This window comes from Eumetopias jubatus, unplaced genomic scaffold (genome assembly GCF_037043125.1).
Source record: "Eumetopias jubatus isolate StellerSeaLion01/CBP00866 unplaced genomic scaffold, mEumJub1_p1.0 scaffold_9, whole genome shotgun sequence".
In the NCBI taxonomy this organism is placed as follows: Eukaryota; Metazoa; Chordata; class Mammalia; order Carnivora; family Otariidae; genus Eumetopias; species Eumetopias jubatus.
In genome coordinates this window covers 31,860,087-31,886,808 of record NW_028274815.1, presented here as the reverse complement: position 1 = coordinate 31,886,808, position 26,722 = coordinate 31,860,087, and the positions used below count along the sequence as shown (strand labels likewise).

Genomic DNA, 26,722 nt, shown 5'->3' with positions numbered 1-26,722 from the left:
TCTAGAGCTCCCACCTACATTGTTAGCTGCTGTTAGTTGTGGTGGTGGTGATTAGCTGGATGTCTGATTTGGTTTAAAGCATGGTGAGGCTGATAATTGAAATGATCTCTCTGAGCGTGTTAAAAGATAAACTGAGGCAGATTAAAAATTTGAAGAGCTTATTTGAGTGAAACTCAACTCGAATGGGCAGGACAAAACTGGAAGTGGTTAGGAGTAAGACCTTTCTAGAGAAAAGGTGGATGTAAGGAGAGTGTTCATTGGTTATAGTTTAGTCTAGTTGGCTGTTCGTGATTGGTTGTCTTTAGGTTTCAGTTTCATAACCTTGAAGAATTTACAGGCTTAGATTATGGTTTGCTTACATAGGCTGCCCGTGGCATTAGGGCCACCTTGGTCTAATGGCCCCCTTATTTAATTAAATTTTTTAAAAAAGATTTTATTTATTTATTCATGAGAGAGAGAGAGGCAGAGGGAGAAGCAGGCTCCCAAGGAGCAGGGAGCCCGATGCGGGTCTCCATCCCACGACTCTGGGATCATGACCTGAGCCGAAGGCAGACGCTTAACCATCTGAGCCACCCAGGCGCCCTTTATTTAATTAATTTAATAGGTATGTTCAGTTTCTCTTGGATAAAAATATTGTAACTCTCAGATAACCTCCCCCTTTGCCTGCTTCTTTTCCTAATATGGTGAGCGGGTGTATGGAGAAGAGGCAGGGGTGTGGCTTAGGAGCCTACCACAGCAGGAAGGCTGGGGTCCTCAGGCTGGGGGTCCTCTGCCTCCATGGCTGCCTTGTCCACCTGTTTGCTCTGTGCTGTGCTGGTTCCTAAGCTGCATCCTCCAGCAGTTACCAGGTGGCCCTTCATAGCCTTAGCAATGCCTCCTGGGAACACTGACCCCCTCTCCCTTGCAGACTTTGCCTCCCCCCAGTTCCCTCTGACTCTGGACCCTGAGCCTGCTTTGTCCTCCATTGGACCCCTGCCCAGGGGGTCCAGGGCAGCCTCTGCAGTGGTGTCTTCTCTTTGTTTGGTTCCTGATCCTCTCTGTAGTAGTCTCCAAATAGCCTCCCTACCTCTGGCCCCCAATCTCTTTTTCTTGCTTTCTTTTTAAAAATTTCTTTTTAAAAGATTTTATTAATTTATTTTAGAGAGAGAGAAAGAGAGCATGAGCTATGGGGCGGGGGGAGAGAAAAGAGGGGCAGAGGGGGAGAGAGAGAATCCTAAACGAAGCCCAACAAGGGGCTCCATCCCAGGACCCTGAGATCATGACCTGAGCCGAAATCAAGAGTCAGATGCTCAACTGACTGAGCCACCCAGGTACCCCACTTTCTAAAACATCATATGATCATGTCACTCCCTTCCTTCAAAACCTCTTAAGAGCTTCTATTTTCTGAAGGATAAAGTTTAAGCAACTTAGGGGAGGCTGGGTGGCTCAGTTGTTAGGCGTGTGCCTTCGGTTCAGGTCATGATCCCACGGTCCTGGGATCAAGCGCCGTGTCGGGCTCCCTGCTCCGTGGGAAGCCTGCTTCTCCCTCTCCTACTCCCCCTGCTTGTGTTCCCTCTCTCGCTGTGTCTCTCTCTGTCAAATAAATAAATAAAAAATCTTAAAAAAAAAAAAATAAGTGCTTCACTCTTGTTTAAAAAAAAAGAAAGTTTAAGCAACTTAGTCTGGTACACAAGACTTGAAAGGATTTGGCCTCAATTTGCTTTCTAACATCATCTCTCCTTCTCCAGCCTCACACACCCATCTAGCATATCATGCTCTTTCGTGCCTCTGAGCTTATACATTCTTTCGGTCTGGAACTCTCTTTTTTCTCCATTCTTTTTTTAAAGATTTTATTTATTTATTTGACAGAGAGAGAGACAGTGAGAGAGGAAACACAAGCAGAGGGAGAGGGAGAGGGAGAAGCGGGCTTCCCACGGAGCAGGGAGCCTGATGCGGGACTTGATCCCAGGCCCCTGGGATCATGACCTGAGCTGAAGGCAGACGCCTAATGACTGAGCCACCCAGGCTCCCCTTTTTTCTCCATTTTTTAGGGCCTAGCTCAAATGCTTCTCTGTGAAACATTCTTTTTCTTCATCTGTGCCCAGATCTCTAGTGTGGCACTTCCCTTATTAGATCTATAAGGAAGATAAAATATTTTATTAACATATAATGTATTATCTGTTTCAGAGGTACAGGTCTGTGATTCATCAGTCTTACACAATTCACAGCGCTCACCATAGCACACACCCTCCCCAATGTCCATCACCCAGCCACCCCATCCCTCCCACCCCCCTCCCCTCCAGCAACCCTTAGTTTGTTTCCTGAGATTAAGAGTCTCTCATGGTTTGTCTCCCCCTTTGGTTTTGTCTTGTTTCATTTTTCCCTCCCTTCCCCTATGATCCTCTGCCTTGTTTCTCTCTCTTTTTTTTTAAAGATTTTATTTTATTTATCTGAGAGAGAGAGAGAGAGAGAGAGAGCATGAGAGGGGGGAGGGTCAGAGGGAGAAGCAGACTCCCCGCTGAGCAGGTAGTCCGATGTGGGACTCGATCCCGGGACTCCAGGATCATGACCTGAGCCGAAGGCAGTCGCTTAACCAACTGAGCCACCCAGGCACCCCTCTGCCTTGTTTCTCAAATTCCACATATCAGTGACATCATATGATAATTGTCTTTCTCTGATTGACCTATTTTGCTTAGCATAATACCCTCTAGTTCCATCCACGTTGTTGCAAATGGCAAGATTTCAATTTTTTGATGGCTGCATAATATTCTGTTGTGTATGTATACTACAGGAAGATAAAATATTTTAAATTAAACTTTAAGGTTTAAGCAAAATATGATTCTTCACTAAATATAAAATAACTCGAACCCCAACTATGAATGGTGTCCTCTGTGCACAAGAAGCAGCCCCTGGCCATTAAAATAGAACCACTTTGAAACATATTTAAGTAATTTTTGAATAGGCAAGTCTCTGGGGCACCTGGGTGGCTCAGTTGGTTAAGCCTCTGGCTTCGGCTCAGGTCATGATCCTGGGGTCCTGGGATCCAGCCCCATGTTGGGCTCCCTGCTTAGCGGGGAGCCTGCTTGTCCCTCTGCCCCTCCCCTTGCTCATGCTTGCGCTTGCTCGTTCTCTCTCTAAAATAAATAAAATCTTTAAAAATAAGTGAATGAATGAATGAATAAATAGGCAAGTCTCATAACTGGCTGGTTAGGAGTGCTTTTGGTTGCAAATAACAGGATATCTGTTTGCAATAACAAGCAGCAGTAGGTTAACACAAAAGAGTTTTCTTTTTCTTACAAGACAAGAAGTCCAGAGCTGAGCAATCCAGCATGGGGACAGCTGCTAGAAATGCTGATGAGAACCAAGGCTCTTTCAAATTTTTCTGCTCTGCCTTTCTTAGCTGATGGGCTTTTATCCTCATGCTTGTCACTTCATGTCCCCAACAGGCTGTTGGCACCTCATGTTTGCCCTCTGGGCAGGAAGAAGGGGGAAGGCAACAGGGACAAAAGCTCTGCCAGTTTTATCTATCCCTTTGGCCGCTCCTCACAGCAAACATGGAAAATCAGGTATTTGCTTTCCAGCCTCTATAGTAGAAAAAGGCAGAAGAGGACCCTGTGAATGGCTTTGGGGTTGCTAATCCTCAGTGTCTCCCACGGGGCTCTATTGGGGTAGATTATTCATGAGATCAATTACAAAGAAGGACCCTGCTGGGAAGAGGGGAGAGAGCATGGTGGAAAAATCCCAGGTCCGTATAGTGTCTGTAGTGCACACTTGTGCAGCCACCTCCCAAATCTAAGTGTGGAACATTTTCATTATCCCAGTAAGTAAGCCCCTTCCCCATAGCAAGTCACTCTCATCTTTACCCCCAGGCCCCCAGGACCAGGCAATCATTATTTTACCCTCTGAGAACAAATGTTTAAAAGGGCGATTTTTCTGCTAGAAAGTCAGTAGAAAGCATTAATAAAAATGAGTTTCAGGGCAGGGACTTAGATTTAAATGTATCACGAAAGGCAATTCATCTGCCCTGGTAGAGTTTTTTTTGTGAAGGAAATGATTCATTATCTCACTCAGTGAAAGAATTTCTAAGCCCCTCATCCCTTTCCTCATTTGGTCCAAAAGAATCATGCTGTTTGCTAAATCTTGTCTGTTGTCTATTCCAACCTTTCTTAAAGCAAGTGAGACTTAGACAAAGTAGATACAAAGTTACAGAGTCAGAATTTGAATTCAAAAATTCCCTAGAAGGAAGGCTTTCATTAAAACAAAACAAAACAGGGCGCCTGGGTGGCTCAGATGGTTGAGCGACTGCCTTCGGCTCAGGTCATGATCCTGGAGTCCCGGGCATCGGGCTCCCTGCTCAGCAGGGAGTCTGCTTCTCCCTCTGACCCTCCCCCCTCTCATGCTATCTCTCATTCTCTCTCTCTCAAATAAATAAATAAAATCTTAAAAAAAACAACAACAAAACAAAACACCACCCCCTTCCCCCGCAAGGCCTGAGGAAGCCAAACAAGCTGCTAATTGGTAGCGATAACTGGAGGCAGGTGCCTTTTCTCTCCTTAAATGGGTGTAGCCTGTCCCACTTTACATGCAAGAGATACTATCACTTAGCTACTGAAATGAAAAGGAGCAAATGCACCAAAGACTCAGAGTAATTGCTTTCATTCTTGTTTGCAGCATTCCCTCTAACTGTCATATCCTGCTCCGCGGGGTACCTGTTGTATCTAGATGAGAGAGAAAACAGGAAATGAGGCAGGTAATTAGCGCGGGCAAACTACCATCACCAAGGAGCATCCAGGGCCACCGCTTTCTGATCAAAGGTTTGGGGATCAGTGAAGAAAACCAGAACATTTGTGCCAGGTAATACTGAAAATAGAAAAACTGTGCCCAAACAGAAGTTGGGGGGAACGTTTCCATGAGCCAGCTTTTTGAGCTGGGGTTATGTACCACTTAAAGTAGAGCTCTTACCCCCTGAAGACCGCAGATTTGAATGTTGTTCAGTTGGTTTCAAACCCAGTCAGACTACCGAGTTTATTTTCCTATGAGCTATTTTTTTCTTTTTCCTTTAATTACTATCACTATGGCAGAAAGATGTCCATTAAAAATGGTATAGGGCTACGTTAACTTTATGCTTATTTTTATCTTGTTTACTGAGATTTAAATGCATCAACTGAGGCGCCTGGTGCTCAGTCATTAAGCGTCTGCCTTCGGCTCAGGTCATGATCCCGGGCTCCTAGGATCGAGCCCCACATCGGGCTCCCTGCTCAGCGGGAAGCCTGCTTCTCCCTCTCCCACTCCCCCTGCTTGTGTTCCTGCTCTCGCTGTGTCTCTCGCTGTCAAATAAATAAAATCTTAAAAAAAAATAAATGCATCAACTGCTGAGTGGGTACTTTAAAAACCAATAATACTATGTGTGAAGAAAAGATAAATCCCTATTTTAGATTTTTTTTTCCAATTTAAAAAGTTCGTAAATGAAAAATATTTCCGGTTTCCAGAACTGCATGGGCATTCTTAATAAGCAGTTTTTTATTTGCTGCTATTTTTTCTTATTCTTTTGTTATTAAATTTTTGAGGCATGTGAAAAGAGGTAGAGAGTAATATAATAAGTACTGAAGTTTCAAATCTTTGCTTAAGAAATAACATGTTACAAATAAAATTGGCTCTTCTGTGTATCTTTTCCCAAGCGCATTTCCCCATCTTTCCCCACAGAAGAGCCGAATTTGTGCCTGACTTGGGTTTTCACTCTCGGATATGCCTTTATCATTGTGACACATGTCCATGTAATATTCGTTTAAAGCAAGACAAAAGGACCTTTGTGCTAAGCTCCACATTACCAAATTGAGACCATGACAGTTTTGGCTCTCCCAGGAATGGAATCTTAAACCCATCACCTGATCAGCGCTATTAGGTAATCTGCCCGATAGATCCCTACCATCCCCTAAAGAAAAGTAACCTTGCAATAACCAGTCCGCCTATTTGCCTAGTACAACCTCCTTGTTCCCCCCTCCCTTCTGCCTATAAAATCCTTTATTCTGTACGGCTCCTCAGAGTTACCTTCTATCTGCTAAATTGGATGCTGCCCAATTCATGAATCATTAAATAAAGTCAGTAAGATCTTTATAAAGCCTACTCAGTTGAATTTTATTTCTTAATACCCTAAACAAAATCAGGTTTGTCTGCATATTTTATTTTATTTTTTTAAAGATTTTATTTATTTATCTGAGAGAGAGAGAGAGAAGGAGCCGGGGGAGGGGCAGAGCCGGGAGAGGGAGAAGCAGACTCCCCGCTGAGCAGGGAGCCCCAACATGGGGCTCAATCCTGGGACTCTGGGATCAGAACCTGAGACAAAGGCAGAGCCACCCAGGCGCCCCCCGCATATTTTAAGCTTTTCAAGATGAAGGAGGCACTACAATTCCAGCGTCAGTTTTGGCTTTGGGAAGTCCAAATAGCTGAATACCTACTGAAGGATCATTTTTGGTGCTCAGTTCAGGGCTCAAGGCGTGATCACAGGTCATGTGATCTCATAGGCAACATTAGAGCTAATCGGTACTGTCCTCTAAGTTACTCAAACAAGATGTTATTTGGATTTATTGTTAATATCTAAAAATTCATTTCAAATATAGGTTAACACTTAGATATAACTTGGAGTGAAAAACCTCTGTATATTTTTGTATGTTGAAATTCTACCAGTTGTTGAAGTAAAAGTATGTATTTATTATTGCAAGAAGAATATGCTGCAATAATTGACGATTGTCAAAGCTGTAAAAAAGAGAGAACCTTTCAACAGCTAAATAGGGAAATAATGCAAATATTCAGTACATTTGCTAGACAGTTTAAGGAAGAAAAATAGATTTTTATCATGTCAATAAAGGGAAATCCTTATAAAAATAAAAATACAAGTTGGAATAATAGAGATTAAGTTATATCCTAATTTTAATAATTGTCCAACTTTTTATATACTAGAATCTAAAACATTAAATAAAATAATTTTGGGGAGCCTGGGTGGCTCACTCAGTTGGGCAACCAACTCTTGGTTTTGGCTCAGGTTATCATCGCAGGGTCCTGGGATCGAGCCCTGTGTTGGGCTCCACGCTTAGCATGGTGTCTGCTTGTCCTTCCTCCTCCCCCTCTGTCCCTGCCCCCGCTTGCTCTCTCCCTCTCAAACAAATAAATAAATAAATGCTTTAAAAAAAGAATAAAGAAGAACTCTAATTTTTAGGTTTTTTTTTTTTTTTTTTTTGAGTGTGGGAAGGGAGGAAGGAGAGGAAGAGAGAGAATCCCAAGCAGGCTCCATGCCCAGCATGGAGCTCAATGCAGGGCTCAATCCCACAACCCTGACTGAGAGCATGACCTGACCCAAAATCAGGAGTTGGATGCTTAACCGACTGAGCCACCCAGGTGCCCCTAATTTTTAGTTTTAAAATTCCATTGAAAAAAACATTTTTTTAAAGATATTTATTTATTTATTTAAGAGAGAGTGAGCTAGAGAGAGTGAGCTAGCGAGAGCGAGCACAAGCAGGAGGAGCTGCAGAGGGAGAGGGAGAAGCAGGCTTCCCGCTGAGCAGGGAGCCCGATTCAGGGCTTGATCCCAGGACCCTGGGATCATGACCTGAGACCCCAGGATCATGACCTGAGCTGAAGCAGACGCTTAACCAACTGAGCCACCCAGGCGCCCCTTAAAATTCCATTTAGATCATGAATTGGTTAAGAAAAAGTGTCACTGGGAATAATTTTTTTTATGAGGATACATTTAGGATGTCAATTTTGCCATCTCAAAATTTCACCAAGAGGGAAAACTCCAAAATCATGCACAATATTTATAATAAATCATTTTTGATTCAGGCATCATAACAAATATAAAATATATGAAGAAAAAGTATTAGAGAAAAATTAGATGATCTCAGAATAGCTTTGCTGTTCTGAGCTCAGGTGAAAATGTGTCTATTTAACATCACTTGTAGTAGAACAGTGTCTGCAGGAACAAAATAGCACCTGACCATGCTAAAGAAATGATTGTTTATGTACTAGGATGTAATTGCTACTAAAATTAATAAAATAACAATAATTTAAGATTCATTCTTGTGCCCCAGAAGCCATTCTTAGATGTTGACATTTATCTTTGTCTTCAACTAAATATTGATTTTTAACCTATTGGCCCTCTGCCAAAGTGTATATTTGGTGTACCTCGGTTCGTGCTATATATTTTAAGTAGTCTTCAACCTGACTTTTTACTCAACTTTATATTCGTGAGATTAGTTCATGTTGTTACATGTAATTCAAGTTATTCTGTTTCGCTACTGCTATGCAGTTTAGCATGAATTGTATGTTCAATTCCTTTATCCCTGTTCTGTTGATGGAAATTGAGTTTGTTTTCAAATTTTCACAACCACAGCAAAACAATCTTGCTGTGTGCATTTGTGTACACAAATATCATCTTGTGAGGGCTTCTCTAATATTTGTACCTGAAGTGGTAGTGACATGCTGGGTCATATTTTTTTCACATGCTTTCTAAATCTTTATGAACTCAAAAGAACACCTTTGGACTGATGACTTCCAAATTGACACCTCCAGTCTTGTCCTGTCTCCCAGGCATCAGACTTCTATCTTCATCTGCCTAATAAGTATTCCAACTAGAAGCTTGGAGGGGCCACTGCCACTGTAGGCTTATCCTATTCAAGACAGAGCTCATGGTTTCCACCCCAGCTCTTTCCTTATAAAACACATGTGAGTGTCATAGTTACAAAAGCCTTGGGCATGAGAACTGTTCTTTACAAAATAGGAACATCATCTACCTAATCATCAAATTCTTTCTAATTCAGATTATTCTCCTCTTTTAAACATAGATAGATAGACAGGCTGGCCTTTCCAGCATTGCTTTAGAGCCGGGGTTGGGAAATGTTTTCTGTAATAGGCCGGATGGTAAATATTTCATGTTTGCTGGGCCTTAGGGTGTTCCTCACAACTACTCATCTCTGCTGTTGTAGTCCGAAAACAGCCACAGAGAATAGATGAACACATAGGTGTGGCTGTTTTCCAATAAAACTTTACTTGCAAAAATAGGCAGTGGGCCAGATTTGGCCCTGAGTCATAGTTTGCTGACCCTCTTCTAGAAAGTCAATGGTTGTCACATAAATGATTATTGGCTTCCTGGACCATCCTGTGCCGAGCCGTGCATCTGAGAAGCAGCTAGGTTGTGGTTCTGCACAGTAATGGGGCAATTTGCTGCGCCTGACCCTGTGATTTATGATTTGGGTATGGTTTATAAAGAAATAACATTCTTTATATGGTTTATAAAGAAAGACAACATTCCATGTTTTCTTTGCCTGTAATATCTTTGTTAATATCATGTGTCTCTCCCAGTGAGCACCCCCAGTGGTCTTGGGTTGTACTTCAGTATCAGATGCTCTGGCCAGTAACTACTCTCTAGTCCTCTACCAAAGTGATTTTTTTTGTAAACCACGTAGCCTATATTTTAAAGTCAGATATTTCTTCACAACAATTCCACCCTGAATGTGGCAAAAACTGGCCCAGAGTCCTTAATTATTTATATAATTAGTTATGCAGCATTTACTTCTTGGGTGATTTTGGCAGATTATGTCATTTTTCTGACTTTTTATTTGCAAAATGAGACTAATAATATTTATCATGTAAGTTTCCTGCAATGATGAAATGAGCCTATGTGTATAAAGGATCCTGTGGCCAGGCACATAGTATGTGCTTACTAATAATGAAGATGACAATAATAGCAAACACTCACATTGCAGTTGCTATACATTGTGCCTGTATTGACTTGAATAAACCTTACAATAATCCTATACATAGGGATTATGGTCATCCCAATTTTACAGATGAGAAACTGAGAGAAAAAGAGGTCACACTGGGGTGCCTGGGTGGCTCAGTCGGTTGAGCGTCGTCCGTTGGCTCGGGTCATAATCTCAGGGTCCTGGGATCGAGCCCCATGTCTGGCTCCCCGCTCAGCAGGGAGTCTGCTTCTCCCTCTCCCTCTGCCCTTCCCCTCCCTGGTGAGCTCTCTCTCTCAAATAAATAAATAAAATCTTTATAAAAAAAGAAAGAAGTCACATAGACTGGATTTAAAACAAGGCAGTCTGGCTCCAGAGTTGCCCTAATAATGTTGCCCTAATAAGAATAAAAGACTAAGAACATGCTCTAATTTCTTGATTATTACAGTGCTGCACTGTGTGTCTATCTTTGTTCTGATATCTTTGTCTCCATATTAGATTATTTCCTTAAAACTCCTGTATATTTTCATTTATAATATGAAATCAAAGCGTGGAAGGAGCCTTGTGATATGGAAGGGACCCTAAGAATTTAACACTATTTCAGTAATTCCATGAGAGGAGGGACCCCTCCACATCGATTGCTGAAGACCTCTTATTTCACATTTAAATAGTCCGGGAGTCCTTTCTGAAACGTCTGGAAGGAGATCAAGTTCATTAAAGTGATTTGGCCTCATGAGCACATGTATGAGATATGTGAGGTGTTGTATAACAAAGATGCACATGTATTATGTTTGTGTTATCATGTATTATAGCAGGCTACCTCCTTGCTATAAACTGAGCAAATGTGGGTCTAGGAGACAAATTTTCTCTTGCTTCCTTTTTTTCCTTTTTCTTTCTTTCTTTCTTTCTTTCTTTCTTTCTTTCTTTCTTTTTTTTTTTGTGTATGGCTCAGGACCTATTTAAGAGCAATTTGATGCAGTGGTTGCCATGGTAAATACTTTTCATAAGAACTAAGTAATTGTTGAAAGCTGTTATAATTTATCATTATTTCAGAGTGATTTGAATGTTCTCACTTTCTCCTTTCATTTAAACATTTTATCTGCTTCAGACTTTCTTTTTAGATTTTCTCTGGAAAAGACATACCTCATTAAGGATTAGGATACAGTAATTAGAGTGAAAATATATGCATTTTTTTTCCTCAAAGAAAATTGTCAATATGGTGTTCTGCTTTTTGTTCTGCAGGACTTAAAGTATCTGACTCTGACCTCACATTATAGTTGCTTTAAACCAGGCAACAGATCCTGGTCTTCAACACTTCGGGGAAAAGAAGGGCAGTTGAGCCATTTTACCACAGAGGGAGTATTTGTGAATGCTCACATTATAAATGTGCTCAATAGCATCATAATGGAATCATACTTCATTCAAACTCTAAAAAACAAAATTTAAATGCAGTTTTATAGCAGAGATGAGTTCTGCAGCTGTGCTAACAGCATCTATTGCCAGGTGTCCTGTGGCTTATCCTGTTAATTGATACACGGTACCCGAAGATACCAAGATAATGAACTATCCTTAAAAAGAAAAGGACTTGGGGCACCTGGGTGGCTCAGTTGGTTAAGCGTCTGCTTCAGCTCAGGTCATGATCCCAGGGTCCTGGGATCGAGCCCCGCATCAGGCTCCCTGCTCCGCGGGGAGTCGGCTTCTCCCTCTGCCTCTGCCCCTCCCCCCCCCACTCATTCTTTCTTACACATTCTCGCTCTCTCCTTCTCAAATAAATAAATAAAATCTTTTAAACAATTTTTTTTAAAAAGAAAAGGACTCTAACACACAAATGACATCAAGAACTTGAGTTGATATAAACAGGATTGAGAAACATGAGGTGGAGGATTTTTGTTGTAACCACATACTCATAAAAATAGCCAACCCAACAGAGCCCAAAATGTTCAGGTGTATTTTAATCACAGGGTGAGAGACTTGCCATGTATCCTTCTAGGGCAACCTTTGTTTTTGTCCCTCAAAATCTAAGACTTCTTATTTTCCTAAGATGATATTGTGGAACATCTATTGTGGACTTATTTGTTTTTCTTTCTTTTCTAGGATGCATGATAATCTTGCCCATTAGTGAGTTATCTGCACATACACTGAGCTCTCTTCTCTCTCCTCTCCCTGTCTCCCTCTGTTTCCTTGTCCATTCCTTCCTTATCTCCCTCTCTCCTCCCTCCCTCCCTCCCTTATTTCTAGAGCATTCCAAAGGAATCAAAGACATGGTAATGGTATAGGTATGGGTGAGGATGAGTGAGGAAGATAAAGAAATGGAGGTGTATTGGAGGTTGAGTCATGTGAAAAACTCTGAATTATTCATCCTGAAATAATTTCTTTTTACTTTCTCTGTTATTAGTAACAAGTGATGTAACTTTCAGTTCTGTGTGACTGTATTGGCATCTAGGTGTTTCACATAGGTAATCTTTATATCCCTAATTAGCAGTCGTGAAAACAGGGTCTGTTTCAAAACAGAAAGCTCCTCAGTCTTTCACTCTGGCAACTCTCCCCCGAGGCCATCCAAAGTCTGTTTTTTATATTTGCCTCAAAACTCATCTTCTCCAGGAATCTTTTACCAATGTACCCCCTTCTGCTATCATCTCTATTTTTATTTTTTAAATTTTAAAGAATTAAAAAATACAGGTAAGTATAAAATACAAATTTTCTCACCTCCCAGAATTGAGAGCTGTTAGCATGTTGGCATATTTGCTTTTAGCCTTTATGTGTATTTCTATGTATTCAATAAAATCTTCCCCAATTCATTTGAGGTACCCTCCTCCAATGACCAACCATACATTTGAAGTGAATCCTTAACTTCATTTTCACTTTCTGCCATTTCTTCATTTTGTGTCATGAATGCTTTTTTCTTTTTCTTCCTTCCTTCCATCCTTCCTTCCTTCCTTCCTTCCTTCCTTCCTTCCTTCCTTCTCTCTCTTTCTTTTTTGGTATGGAATTCTTGGTGGTTGCTCTAGGACTTTTAGGGAGAGCGAGAGCATGCATGCATGAGCAAGGGTGGGGTGTTGGGTGGGGTGGGGCAGAGAGAGAGAGAGAATCTTAAGCAGGCTCCACGCCCAGAGTGGAGTCCAACATGGGGCTCCATCTCACAACCCTGAGATCATGACCTGAGCTGAAATCAAGAGTCAGATGCTCCACCAACTGAGCCACCCAGGGGACCCTAGGCCATTTGTTTTTTTTGTTTTGTTTTGTTTTGTTTCTGCTGGATGGGGATGAGCCAGGTGGCAACTATAAGCCCCAGAGGCTGGCCCTGCCTGCAGTTGATCTGTGAATCCCCTGGAGCCACCAGATTTGGTGAGGAGTTTGCTCTTTTCCTAAATGTAGCTTGTCTTTTCCCTACTACAATTCTGCATCTTGGTCCTTGGTACCAGATTCATGGAGGAGCTCAAATAAATGCATGATGCTGGATCTAACAACATCTGGGCCCTGTTTACTTCGGCTCCACGAATAGAACTCCAACTTGGCTTCTGATTTAATAACTGATCTAGATTTTTCTCTTGCTTGGCTGCTGGAAGGAAGCTCAAAACCAAAAATACAGTCCACCTGTATGAATAGGAAGGATCCTCATGGCATGTCTTTTGGGTATTAACTACATCATGACTTTATTTTCATTTGTCTCAATGTTCTTCATTTACACGTTTTATCCTGTATAATTTATGAATCTAAAATGCCCAACATCTTTTTAAGTTAGGAGAATGAAAATCTAACAAACAATCTGCTATCGTGGGTAGGAGTTCTCATTGTTCTTGATCCAGGAGAATTCAGTGAGCTGACAAGTAACAGAAAAAGAAAATTTATAATTGGAAGGATTAATTATTTCTCATACTGAGGTACACATTAAACGTGGTAGATATCTTCATTTATTATTTTTCTATGAATATTTTGTGAATCTCCTTTGTCTAATAGTTAAATATATTTTGAATGCATTAAATGAAATGGACAAAATATGATTTGGAGCCATATCAAGCTTTCCATAGCTTGATTTTTTTGCTTCAAAAATATTCAAAAAATAAAATGTACCAGCTATCAGTTTAAATCTTTTCCTTCTTACTTTGAACCTAGAAAGAATCAAGATTCTGTTTTTCTGGCATTTGGTGGACTGGCACTAACCTTCAGCAAGTGGCATGTGTGACCAACCTGTGTACTATAATCAGGAGTACCGATCGGGCCCCTTCTATGTTCCCCACCAGCCTCTTCTAAGTTCTAAAGCACCAGTGTCAGGTGGCTTTTGGTCTTTAGAAATCTTTTTGAAATGTGAGTATTCCTTGGAAAAGTAAATCATCTTTTTTTGGTAAAGATTTTATTTATTTGACAGAGAGAGAGAGAGAGAGCACAAGCAGGGGGAGTGGCAGACAGAGGGAGAGGGAGAAGCAGGCTCCCCGCTGAGCAGAGAGCCTGGCATGGGACTCTATCCCAGGATCCCGGGATCATGATCTGAGCCCAAGGCAGATGCCTAACCGAATGAGCCACCCAGGTGCCCCTGGAAAGGTAAACCATCTTAATGAGGATTTGTTTATAAGATGATATCTGGCCAGGAAACAAGAGTTTGAAGCAATACGACAAACAGCTAAGTGGGAAGGGGTACTGGGAGGTATGCTAGCCGGGGAGGAAACTTGCTTGTAATTTTGTCCAGGATGAGCCCCTAAGGTAACTGAGTACCCCTTTATTTCCCCCAGAATTTTAAGGCCTGTCTTCCTTCCTTTCCTTCCTACTTTCCTTCCTCAAATATGAAGTTCAAAGGGCTTTGTTCAATAAAAAAAATTATTATAAGAATTGACCAAAGAGGGGAAAGTCTTTTATACCACAGAGCAAATATCCCCTAAAGGAAATTTTCAGTAAATTTTTCCTTCAATGAGTCTCTATATTAGAATTTTTCCCTTCAGAAATTCTTTTTTAAATTGTCCCATAGAAAATCAAATTATACATCTCTAAACTGTGGTTTCCCAAGACTGTCAAGTTTCCTAAGACAAGATTCTGCACTAGCAAAAGTGGCACCAGTTTAAACAAATTCTATGGGATCGTCAGCACAGCTGATAGGTTTAGGGCAGAATTTCTGCCAAATTTTGTAAGATAACAATCAAGTACAGCATGACCTTAATAGATTCTTTTCTTATTTTAGCAAAACCACATTCTTCTCTGAGAAAGGTCAAAGTCAGAGCAAGGACATAGCTGCTTCTTGGTTGGTCTTTCATGAACTTATCCCTTGATATAAGATGCTGTAAGAACAAAAAGAGAATTTGCTTCATCTGGACACCTTACAGTTTCATCTCAAAGTACCTAACTCTTGGGGCCAATTTTTCATGGATTTATCTTGCTTTTTTCCCCCTGACAAATAATGCTAAATCCTATTACTTTGAAAAGTTATTGGCTAATCTGAGTTTTCGAATAAAATATTTTTTTTCCTTCCATGTTGGGTGCAGTGCTTACTTAAAAGAAAAAAGAAAATGAAAAAAAAAAATAGGGGCACCTGGCTGGCTCAGTTGGTGGAGCATACATATGACTCTTGATCTTGGGGTGGTGAGTTCCAGCCCCACGTTGGGTGTAGAGCAAAAAATAAAATAAAATGAAAATAAAAAGGAAAAAAATTTTTTCTGTGTATAACTGCAGACTTGTGCTTTCTTTTCAGGCTTCTAGAAAATCCACATATGCCTGGTTCCACCTGCTTCCTATCCTCTACAATGCATCACCTTTTCTATCAAATGATGTCTTTCCTGGAACGTACAATTTCCATTGTGTTTATTGCCTCGGGGTTATTGGTCATAAAATTGGGCCAGATTTTTTTTTTTATAGTGCAGGTAGACCTTACTTGTGAAGAGCCAGGTGGACACTTGGGAAGCAAAGACATGGTGCTTGAGTGAGAGTTGGCCAAATTGAACTGCATTTAGCTTTGTCTTCAGGAAAGTGGTGAGGATACCTGGGGTTCTCAGGAGACATTTGTCACAGGGGTATGGTGACCTCATTTTCAAAACGCAGATTAGGAGCACCTGGGTGGCTCAGTCTGTTAAGCGGCCAACTCTTGATTTAGGCTTAGGTCATGGTCTCAGGGTTGTGAGATAGAGCCCTGTGTGAGTCTGTGCTCAGCAGGGAGTCTGCTTGAGATTCTTTCCCTCCCTCTTCCTCTGTTCCCCCACCCCCTGCTCTCTCGTTCTTTCTCTCTCTCAAAAATAAATAAATAAATCTTAAAACAAACACAGCCTAGAGCTGTATCAAAACTCAGCATTAGGGACACCTGAGTGGCTCAGTCTGTTAAGCATCTGCCTTTAGCTCAGGTCATGATCCCAGGGTCCTGGGATCGAGACCCACATCAGGCTCCTTGCTCAGCGGGGAGCCTGCTTCTCCCTCTCCTACTCCCCCTGCTTGTGTTCTCCCTGACAAATAAATAAATAAGTAAATAAAATCCTTTAAAAAAGCAAATCAGCACTAAATCAAGCTTGAAAACACCACATCAAAACAGAATGAAATTTATGGATCCCCACTTTCCCAAATTCCACAAAGTAACCAAAACTTCCACTGTTGCCAAATAATGCAGAGAAGTATGAGAAGTGGGGAACTAAAAAAGCCCCATGCTGGGAGGCAGGAACCTTGAACTGTCCTCCAACCAAGATGAATAGTTTAATGTGACCCCAGGCCTGTCATTTAAACTTTTTGCTTTAGTTGTCTCTTCTTGGCAGACTGAAGGCAAAAGACTGGGCCAGATGACATTTAATTAAAAAGCCCTTATTTAAAAACTAATCATGCTCATTGTAGCAAAACAAAATAAAGCAAGAAATTGAAAAATGCAGAAAAGGATAAAAAAAAAAACTAGAGGAAACGCATGTAACTCATAATCCCACCTGCCCTGATAGATTAATGTTAATATAATGAACTATTTCCTTTTACCCCCTCCCCCCCTTTTTTTTTGCATAACTGAGATCATTGATATATACAGTTTTATGTCTATGCATTGCTTTTTGAAAAGTAGTGGGTTCTGGGGCGCCTGGGTGGCTCAGTCGGTTGAGTGTCTGCCTTCGGCTCAGGTCATGATCCCAGGGTCCTGGGATTGAGTCCCTCATTGGGCTCTCTGCTCAGCGGGGAGTCTGCTTCTCCCTCTCCCTCTCCCTCTGTGTTCTCTCTCCCTTTCTTGCTCTCTCTCAAATAAATAAATACAATCTTAAAAAAAACCCTAGTGGGTCCAAAATGTGTTGTCCTCCACAAAAGAAGGCTGGGACAAATGGAAAAGCAGAACATGTTCTTGGGTAGGAAGACCTAATGGTATAAAGTTTTAGTGCATTAGGAATTGGTAGGATCCATCAAAAGTATAAATGGATATACATACGGACCCACTTTCAACAATGACTTCTAGAAATAGTATCTAAGAAATAGTATTCATTGCAGCATTTTTTTTATAATAGCCAAAAATTGGAAGCAACACAAATGTCAATTAATATAGGTGTTGTTAAATAATTTATGGTACAGCTACTTTGGAATACTATACAGCTATTAAAAAGAATGAGTAAGTGCTTTTTGTATTGACTCAGAAAGATCTTCAAGATAGACTAAATGAAAAAAAGTTGCTGGAAAATGCATCTAGTATTTTATTATGCGTGTAAAAAAAGAAGAGAACAAAAGTTGTCCTCTTTGACCAGGAACAATCCCCTGGAAGGCTAAACAAGACACTATTAGTATTGATGAGCTGTGTTGGGGTTACGGTTGGGAACCAACTGCATTTGGGACAGAGTGGGACTGAGACTTTCTACTGTGTATATTTTTAGACTTGTTTGATATTTGGACAACATGAATGTATTATCTACTCACACTAAATTAAAATAGAAATGCAGAATTGCTCTCCTTTTGCTTACTAAGATGATGCAGTTGATTTACCATAAGTAGGACTTTCATTTTTAGTTTAATTTTAACAGTAATACATTTGCAGTGAAACACGATGCCACATTTCTTCAATTCTAAGATGCCTATTCTCCCATGTACTAAGATTTCTCTGAAACGAGAGTGATCTCCCTTCTCTTCTTGCACGTAAACGTAGTACCATGCTTTATTGTGCTATTTGCCTATTGTTGCACATTAAGGTTGTTGCTAGGTTTCTTTTTTCTTTTTCCTTTCATTTCTTCTCCATGAATTGTCTCACATTGTTTATTGAATTGTGAAGAAGTGTTCTGTTTTGTTTTTGACAATTAGAAATAATGCTCCAACGCTCCAGTATAGTGTGGCACTTAAAAATATGGATTCTAGGGGAGCCTGGGTGGCTCAGTCAGTTAAGCGGCCACCTTCGGCTCAGGTCATGATCCCAAAGGTCCTGTGATTGAGCCCCGCGTCAGGCTCCCTGCTCCAGCGGAGAGCCTGCTTCTCCCTCTCCCTCTGCCTGCCGCTCTGCCTATCTGTGCTCTCTCTGTCTTTATCAAATAAATAAATAAATAAAATCTTTTTTTTTTTTAAGATTTTATTTATTTATTTGAGAGAAAGAGCACAAGCAGGGGGAACGGCAGAGGGAGAAAGAAGCAGGCCCCCCGCTGAGCAGGGAGCCTGACGCGGGGCTCCACCCCAGGACCCCAGGATCATGACCTGAGCCGAAGGCAGACGCTTAACCGACTGAGCCACCAGGTGTCCCTAAATAAATAAAATCTTAAAAAAAAAAACTTAAAAAAGATATGGGTTCTAGAATCACAGTGCCTGGGTTTAGACTGGGCCATACTACCTGCCGGCTGAGTAGTTTGGGCAGTAACCTAGCTCAAGTCTCCTTATTTGTGAGATTGGGACTGCGACAGCCCTCTTTCATATGGTTTAGCACCATAGTTTGCACATGGCATAAGCATTCAGCAAATATTATCCTCTTTGTAACAAAAAATATGTGTTGATGTATAAGAATAATTTCTATACAACAGATTCCTGGAAATGGTATTATTTAACCAAAGGATATCAACACTATAGGACTCGTGATAGGTATTGATAATTTGCTTTTCACAAATTTGTATTAATTTACTTGCGTATCAGCAGTACAGTGCCACAAATGAATATATTTTTTCTTTTTTAAAATTTGGGACATAGTATTTAAATATGAAATTTTAATTTCTTTTTACTACTAGGTTGATGAAACTTTTTTTTACTCTGTATGTTTATCTACTGTTTATATTTCCTCTTGTTTGAATTTGTCTACTCTTGACTTCGCTTTCATTTTCTAACATGGTCTTAGTATTTATCTGATCGATTTATGAGTTCTATACAATATTGATACTTTAATTCTGTATTATTTATGCATTTTCAACTTGTTTTTTTTAATTTAGTGATTTTTAAAATAAACTCGTCACCTTTTAAATTAAAAATATGAAGATATTAAAACAAAAGAGCATATATAATGTATTTGTACAGTTTAAAGATTAAGAATAAATTGAACATGTCTGTACTCCCCACTCAGTTTAAGGAGAGCATTAACAATACTTTTGACGGCTGCAATTCTCCAGTCCCATTCTCCCCAAGCCCTGTGGGTGTGAAAGTTTGCATTTCATTTCTTGCTTTTAAAAATAATTTTACCAGGGACTTATGTATCCCTAAATAATATATTGCTTGATTTTGTCCATTTTCAACTTTCGTATACAAGCACTCATACTGTGTGCGTGCTTCTGTAACCTGTCACAGTGCCGGTTCTATTATATATCACATATAAACCTATTTCTGGGTTATCTAGTCTGTTCTGTTGGTCTATTTGTCTCCGAGTTAATACCACAGAGTTTTTATAAAAGGTCTTAATATTCATTAGGACAAACCTCCACATCTGTTTGTCAGGAGTGTCTTGGCTACACTTGGCACCCTGCTCTTTCATCTAAATGCCAAAAGAAACTTGTAACGTTCAATGGAAAAAACCTGAGGGGGTTATGATTCAAAATTGCACTGAATCTGTAAGTCACCTTGAGAGAACTGACGTCTTTATGATGTCTTATTTATGAAAAAAATGTCTTTCCATTTGTATTTGTGGTAGGCAGATTTTGCTGTTTGTTGTTTCTGGCGACTTTCACTTATGGGGGTGAGGTCATGTTCCTTGGAACTTCGTGGGAATTCTCTGAAGCCTGGGTTTAAAGTGTGTCCCAGCAAAGAGATTTTTTTGCGGGGGGAGGGTACCTCCTAAATGCTTGGGAGCACTGGTGGTCTAGGACCACTTTAGCTAAGTTTTCAGATTAGGGAGTTGCTGGCCGTATAGGCAGCATGAATGCCCAGGATTTATGTGATAGTATGTGGTTTGTGGTTGGGAGATCTCAGTGCCAAAACAGATGAGAATTTCTTATATCATACATTTAGTGGATTACCTTAGAGCATTCTAGCATCGAGGGTTTCTGTTCTGATCTTCCATCTTGTGAAAGACTCCAGCTTTTCTCCTGCAGCTCTCATACCCAAGAGGTTTATTAAAGCTCAAGTATTAGGTCACCAGGGATCAGCAGATGCCTCAGGTCAAACGCTCACCACTTAACTTCTCTGGCCCCCATGGATTTCCTTTATATTCCAGCCAGCTCAACCATGCATTTAAAAAACTGTTTTTTTTTAAATGTGTGTTTTTCTAAAATCTCAATGTTTTATGGTGCTTTGGCTTTTTTTTGGTTTTTGCTTTTCTTTTTTGTAATTTTATGGTTTTATTAACACAAATATGATGTGCACATAAGCCGTCTGTCCATTCCTTTTCTTTGCTGCACAGCCTGGCGTTGGGATTGGGGACTCTGATGGCCAGCTGGGCTGCTCTTTCCACAATGGCTTTCCAGTTCTGGAAGGAGACACTGTGAGCAATCTCTGCACAGTGAGGTGTGTTCACATCAACAGCACTTCAAGCTCCTTGACCTTGTGGACAAGGAACTTCTGGAAGCCCCTGGGCAGCAAATGCTTTGTTTTCTTGTTGCTCCTGATGTTTTGGCTTTTTAAATGATGAAATGTTTTAGATACACAAAAGCGTATGGAATATTGTAATGAATCTTTATCTAGTTTAATAAATCAAGCATTATAAAACATTGTTTGCTATGATTTTAGCAATATAGAAATCCCGTAGGTATTCACTTTCTTTCTTTCGGAATAACATGGTAGTTAAGAACTCTGCCTCTAGGGTCAGAAAGACCTGAGTTCTAATTCGATCTCAAGCACTGGAGAATACACATTTTGGGAAGTCTTCCCAGACCACAAGCCTCCTTCTCTGAGAACCCGCCCCCAGGAGTACACCCTACAATCATGTTTCTATTGTGTGATGGCCTGACTGGACATATTTAATTGGATCAGAGGAGGAAACAAGATTAACCAAATTCCCTCTCCTAATATTTAGAGTCATTCCCACTTGGATTTAGAACAAGTAAACTTGCAAGCTATGGGCGGGGTGGGGGGGGCAACTATATTTGGCTGTGCACATATGGAGCAGCAGAGCCTATGCCTGGAGCATAGAAAAGAATGAAACAGAGGAACACAGGCAGAGAATGAGGCAAGAGACCTTGAGGAAGGAGGATCGAAAGGAAGAGAGAGAGAGAGATGAACTCCTAGCCACAAATATACCCTCCCATGAACTCTGGGCAGTCACACTATTCCTAACAGATTTCTAATTCCTGATTCAAGTCCATCTTGATGCCTGATGTTCCTGACCCTTGGGTTCCTGGTAATACCCTTCTGTTCTTACATCTCCTTTTTGTGTAGGAGGATGGAGCTGAATTTAGCTCAAGAAGGTTTCTATTGCTTACAATGTAAGAAAACCTGATTCTAACAATTATTTACTAGCTGTGTAACTTTAGGGTTCTTTTTTTTTTTTAAAGATTTTATTTATTTATTTGACAGAGAGACACAGCGAGAGAGGGAACACAGGGGGAGTGGGAGAGGAAGGGGGAGAAGCAGACTCCCCGCTGAGCAGGGAGCCCGATGCGGGGCTCGATCCCAGGACCCTGGGATCATGACCTGAGCCGAAGGCAGACGCTTAACGACTGAGCCACCCAGGCGCCCCAACTTTAGGGTTCTTTAATCTCCTCGCCTCACTTTTCTCATTGGTAAAATGGGATAGTAAGAATCTTTATTTGCCAGGATTGCTGTAAAAATTATGTGAGTTAATAAATGTAAAATGTTTAACAGAGTGCTTGGCATGTGGTACATTCTCCATACGTTAGATGCTATTTTTATTACTGATTTTTTTTCCAGCCAGGCTGGAACTATACTGAGTACAGGGCACTTTGTGAAGCCATGAAGGATTATATGACACCACCATAACATGACATGCCACCAAGATTCAGATACCCTCCTGGGCTTGTCACCCACTAACAGAGATCTCTACCTCCTAAGTAAGCACTTCCCTGAAAGTCTCAGGTCACAGAGAGACCTAAGTGGGGGCTGAGAACAGTGGGCGAGGATATAAATGGGAGGAGGTGGTACAAGTGTCTCTCCAGAGAGGCCCCCAGGCTGCAGCAGAGAAGAGGCTGCTGCTGGCTCCTTGCCTTTTTGGGGGGCTGGGGATGTGTGAAGGTTGTGAGGGAAGTTGTTAATAGGAGTGGCTTGATGGCTGCCAAAGGCTCAGATGCATGTTTCTTAGTTTTAGTGGAGCCCAATTCCCATTTGAGGACCCTTGGTTTAGACTACTAATTGTTAAATACAGGGAATCGGGATAATGATCATTGGTAAATTAGCAGATGGTATTGCTGCTGACACGGTTTCCCTAAGGAAACTTCCTGTCTAGTTAACTGGCAGTTAGTGTGTCCATGTGGGACTGTTAACAACCACCATCAAAAAAATGTAAAATGGGTTTTGAAAAAAAGAGTTCTACAAGCACATCATTTTTCTCCCCCACTCCCCAGCTTATTGAGATGTAATTGAAATATAACATTGTATAAGTTTAGAGTGTGCAGTGATGATTTGATACATGTATATATTGTAAAATCACTACCACAATAAAGTTAGTCAACAGCTCCATTATCACCCCACAAAGTTATCTTTTTTGTGTGTGTGGTGAGAACACTTAAGATCTCCTGTTTTAGCAACTTTCAAGTATATAATACAGTGTCGTTCACTATAGGCACCATGCTGTGCATTAGGTCCTCAGAATTTATTCATCTTATCACTGGTAGTGTGTACCCTCTGATGAACATCTCCCTATTTCCCCCACCTCTCCCTGGCAATCACCACTCTTTTTAGGAGTTAGGCTTCTTTAGATTCCATGTATCTGTATTGGAGAAATCATATAGTATCTGTCTTTCACTGGCTGACTTACTTCACTTAGCATAATACCCTCAAGGTTTGTCTATGTTGTGGCAAATGGCAGGATTTCTTTTTTCATGGCTGAATAATATTGTGTGTGTGTGTGTTTTCTTTATCCATTCATCTGTGCACAGATACTTAGGTTATTTCCATGTCTTGGATATTGTTAATAATGCTTCAGTGAACATGGAAGTACAGATGACTCTTAAGATTGTGATTTTATTTCGTTCAGATATATACCCAGAAGTGGATTGCTGGATCATATGGTTAGATCTAATTTTTTGAGGACCCTCCAACTCTTTTTCCATATTGGCTGTACCAATACGCGTTCCTACCAACAGTGCATAAGGGTTCCCTCCTTTTCTCCAAACTCTCCTTAGCACTTAACTCTTGTCTTTTTGAAAATAGCCTTTCTAACAGATGTGAAGTGATATCGCATTGTGGTTTTGATTTGATTTCCTTGATTAGTGATGTTGAGCATCTTTTCATGGACCTGTTTGTCATTTGTATGTGTTCTTTGGAAAATGTCTATTCAGATCCTGTACCCATTTTGAAACTGATTATTATTTTTGCTACTGAGTTGTAGATGTTCTCTTTTTTTTAAAGATTTTATTTATTTATTTGAGAGAGAGAATGAGAGAGAGAGGGCACATGAGAGGGGGGGAGGGTCAAAGGGAGAAGCAGACTCCCCGCTGAGCAGGGAACCTGATGCGGGACTCGATCCCGGGACTCCAGGATCATGACCTGAGCCGAAGGCAGTCGCTTAACCAACTGAGCCACCCAGGCGCCCGAGTTGTAGAAGTTCTTTATGTATTTTGGATTTTAACCCCTTATTAGATAGATGGTTTGCAAATATTTACTCCCATTCCATAGGTTGCCTTTTCATTTTATTGATTGTTTCTTTTGCTGTGCAGAAGCTTTTTAGTTTGATGTAGTCCCACTTGTTTATTTTTACTTTTGTTGCTTGTGCTTTTGGTATCATATCCAAAAAATCATTGCCAAGACCACTGTCCAGGAACTGTTCCCCTATGTTATATTCTAAGAGTTTTATAGTTTCAGGCTTTACCTTTAAGTCTTCAATCCATTTCAAGTTAATTTTTGTGAGTGGTGTAAGGGATCCAATTTCATTCTTTTTCATGATTAGTTATCCAATTTTCCCAACACCATTTATTGAAGAGACTGTCCTTTCCCCAGTGAGCATTCTTGGCTCCCTTGTCAAATATTAGTTGGCCATAGATACATGGTTTTTTTCTGGGCTTTTGATTGTGTTCTTTTGGTTTATGTGTCTATTTTTATGCCTGTACTATATTGTTTTGATTACTAGAGCTTTGTAATATAATTTGAAATAAGGCAGCATGATGCCTAAGCTTTGTTCTTTCCCAGGATGGCTTTGGCTATTTGACATCTTTTGTGGCTCCATACAAATATTAGGATTAAAAAAAAAAAATCTGTGACAAATGCCGAATGCCATTGGAATTTTGATAGGGATTGCACTGGATCTATAGGTGGTTTTGGATAGTATGACTATTTATTTTAATAATATTATTCATCCCAATCCATTAACCCAGGACATCTTTCCACTTATTTGTGTCTTCTCAATTTCTTTCATCAGTCTTATAGTTTTCAGTGTACAGATCTTTCACCTCCTTCGTTATGTTTATTTCTAAGTATTTTATTGTTTTTGATGCTATTGTAAATGGGACTGTTTTCTGTATTTCTTTTTCAGATATTTCATTGTTGGTGCACAACTGATTTTTGTATAATTTTGTTTCTGAGCACATCACTTTTTAAAGGTTTAACGCTTATCATTTTAAAACTGTATTTCATGTTATGATATATAAAGCATCCTCAAATGGTTTAAAAATATGTTGCTATTGACCATGTAAAGCCGGCAATGTTCTGTGCCTATCAATTTCTCAGATCCTCAGGAGATTAATTCAGAGATGAATGAGGCTAACTTGGGAATCAGTCTCTGGAGCTGGTTGTGGATGACAACAATTTTTAGCCTTTTTTCTTAAAGCATAAAAAATTCATAAACATCATCATGTAATGGTGATATAAATCAAAACTATTGAGGGAAAATCACCCATAATTCCATCACCATAACAAATTAACCATTTTTATGTTTCCATGTTTAGTCTATATATCTTTTAATGCTGACTGACATATCTCTTTAAATTATAAATTATTAATCCAAATGCAAGCTGCATGAGCTATGAAAGATGCTTACAAAGCATTTGAAGGATAGGACCACATGAGAAGTTTGACTCATCTTTTTTAAAACTCTTCTGATGGGGCGCCTGTGGTACAGTTGGTTAAGCGTCTGACTCTTGGTTTTGGCTCAGGTCATGATCTCAGGGCCATGAGATGGAGCCCTGCATTGGGCACTGCGCTCAGTGCGGAGTCTCCTTGGGATTCTCTCTCTCTCAAATAAATAACAAAATAACCCCCCCAAAAAATTTCTGACACAAAGTAGCAATTAGTAAAAAATCGTAATTTGTATACACATCTCATCTCCTGTTCTAGATCATAATCTCAGAGAACAAATGAGGATCATGGTTTGTTCACTATTGCATTACCTGAAATACATAGTGTGCATTTTATACATAAAGGACAATAGTAAACATTTGTTGAAAAGTGAATGGGGCCTATCAAGATGGATGTGCAGGTACTGGAGACTGAGACCAGAAAGGGGGAAGCAAAGTTTCCTGTTCTCTCAGCTTCTCTCTTCCTTGGCCAATGACATTCCTGCGTGAGAAGAGGGCCCAAGGGGTGGGTGTGGGACACCACCATGAATCTACTCAATGTAACTCTCTGAGTCCCTGTCCACTTGTGGCTACCCCAGACTCTCATCTTTACTTAGAGACCAGAGAAAAACACTATGAGATCTTTGAGAAGCTCTCCTCTTCCGTAGCAGCCAGAGATTCAAGAGGATTCATGAAGCCATCACCAGAGGAACATGCCATTCCCGAAGAGGCACACGCCATTCCCGAAGAGGCACCCTAGGGAGTACCCTGTGCAGTTAGGGGCCTGAGGACAGGGTGTGAGCTGGAAATAGACAGTTGTTAACAATGTAGCAGCACACCACCGAATAGATGCCTGTGCTGGGACAAAAAGCCACCTACGTAGAGATTTTATGACTCAAAAGAAATGGACAAAACCAGCAACTCCATCAGCAATGGCAGCACAATACCACAATGGCTAGAGAGGAAGGAACATTTGCACTCAGGATCCATCATGCAGGGAGAAGACCAAAGCAGAGTCCTTCCACAGCAGAAGCCAGCAAGGATCCTGGATACTGCCTGGATCTGAGGTCCCTCTCCCCCTTTTACCCTGCCATCTCCCATCACTGAGCCGCCAGCCTCAGAATGTCACTGAGCATCTGCCCTCGTGACTGAGTTATTCAAGAGACTGCTCAAAAGCTAAGACTCAGAGACTTTCGATTGGCTGGTTAAACAAACTTCATATTGTAACTAAAGAAAGTAAAGTTTGACAAAGTCTCCTTGGGTGATAGGAAATGAATTTCTGCAGGAGACGAGATTCTTGTATTTACTGAAAGAGGAGAAGGATTTAAAAAAAAAATGATCAGAAATACTCTTCTAGACTAGAGGATAGACACTTCTACTTCCTATAGATCTCGTGATTACGTTATCTTTTATCTTGATCTGGTACATATTACACTGGATATATATATCAAACAGGATCCATTATTCTCAGTTCATTAAGTTTGAAAATAATTCTCTTAATAATAGTGCTATGGTCAAGAA

At 40.5% G+C, this 26,722-nt stretch overlaps 1 long non-coding RNA gene across 1 annotated transcript; it reads left to right on the top strand.

Moving 5' to 3' along the window:
• The first annotated feature begins 409 nt into the window (after positions 1–409).
• On the top strand, positions 410–26,722 carry LOC148163518 (uncharacterized). The gene is made up of 4 exons (XR_015768924.1): positions 410–604; positions 3,426–3,545; positions 4,651–4,833; positions 25,870–26,722. It is a non-coding gene; the product is annotated as an uncharacterized LOC148163518 (long non-coding RNA).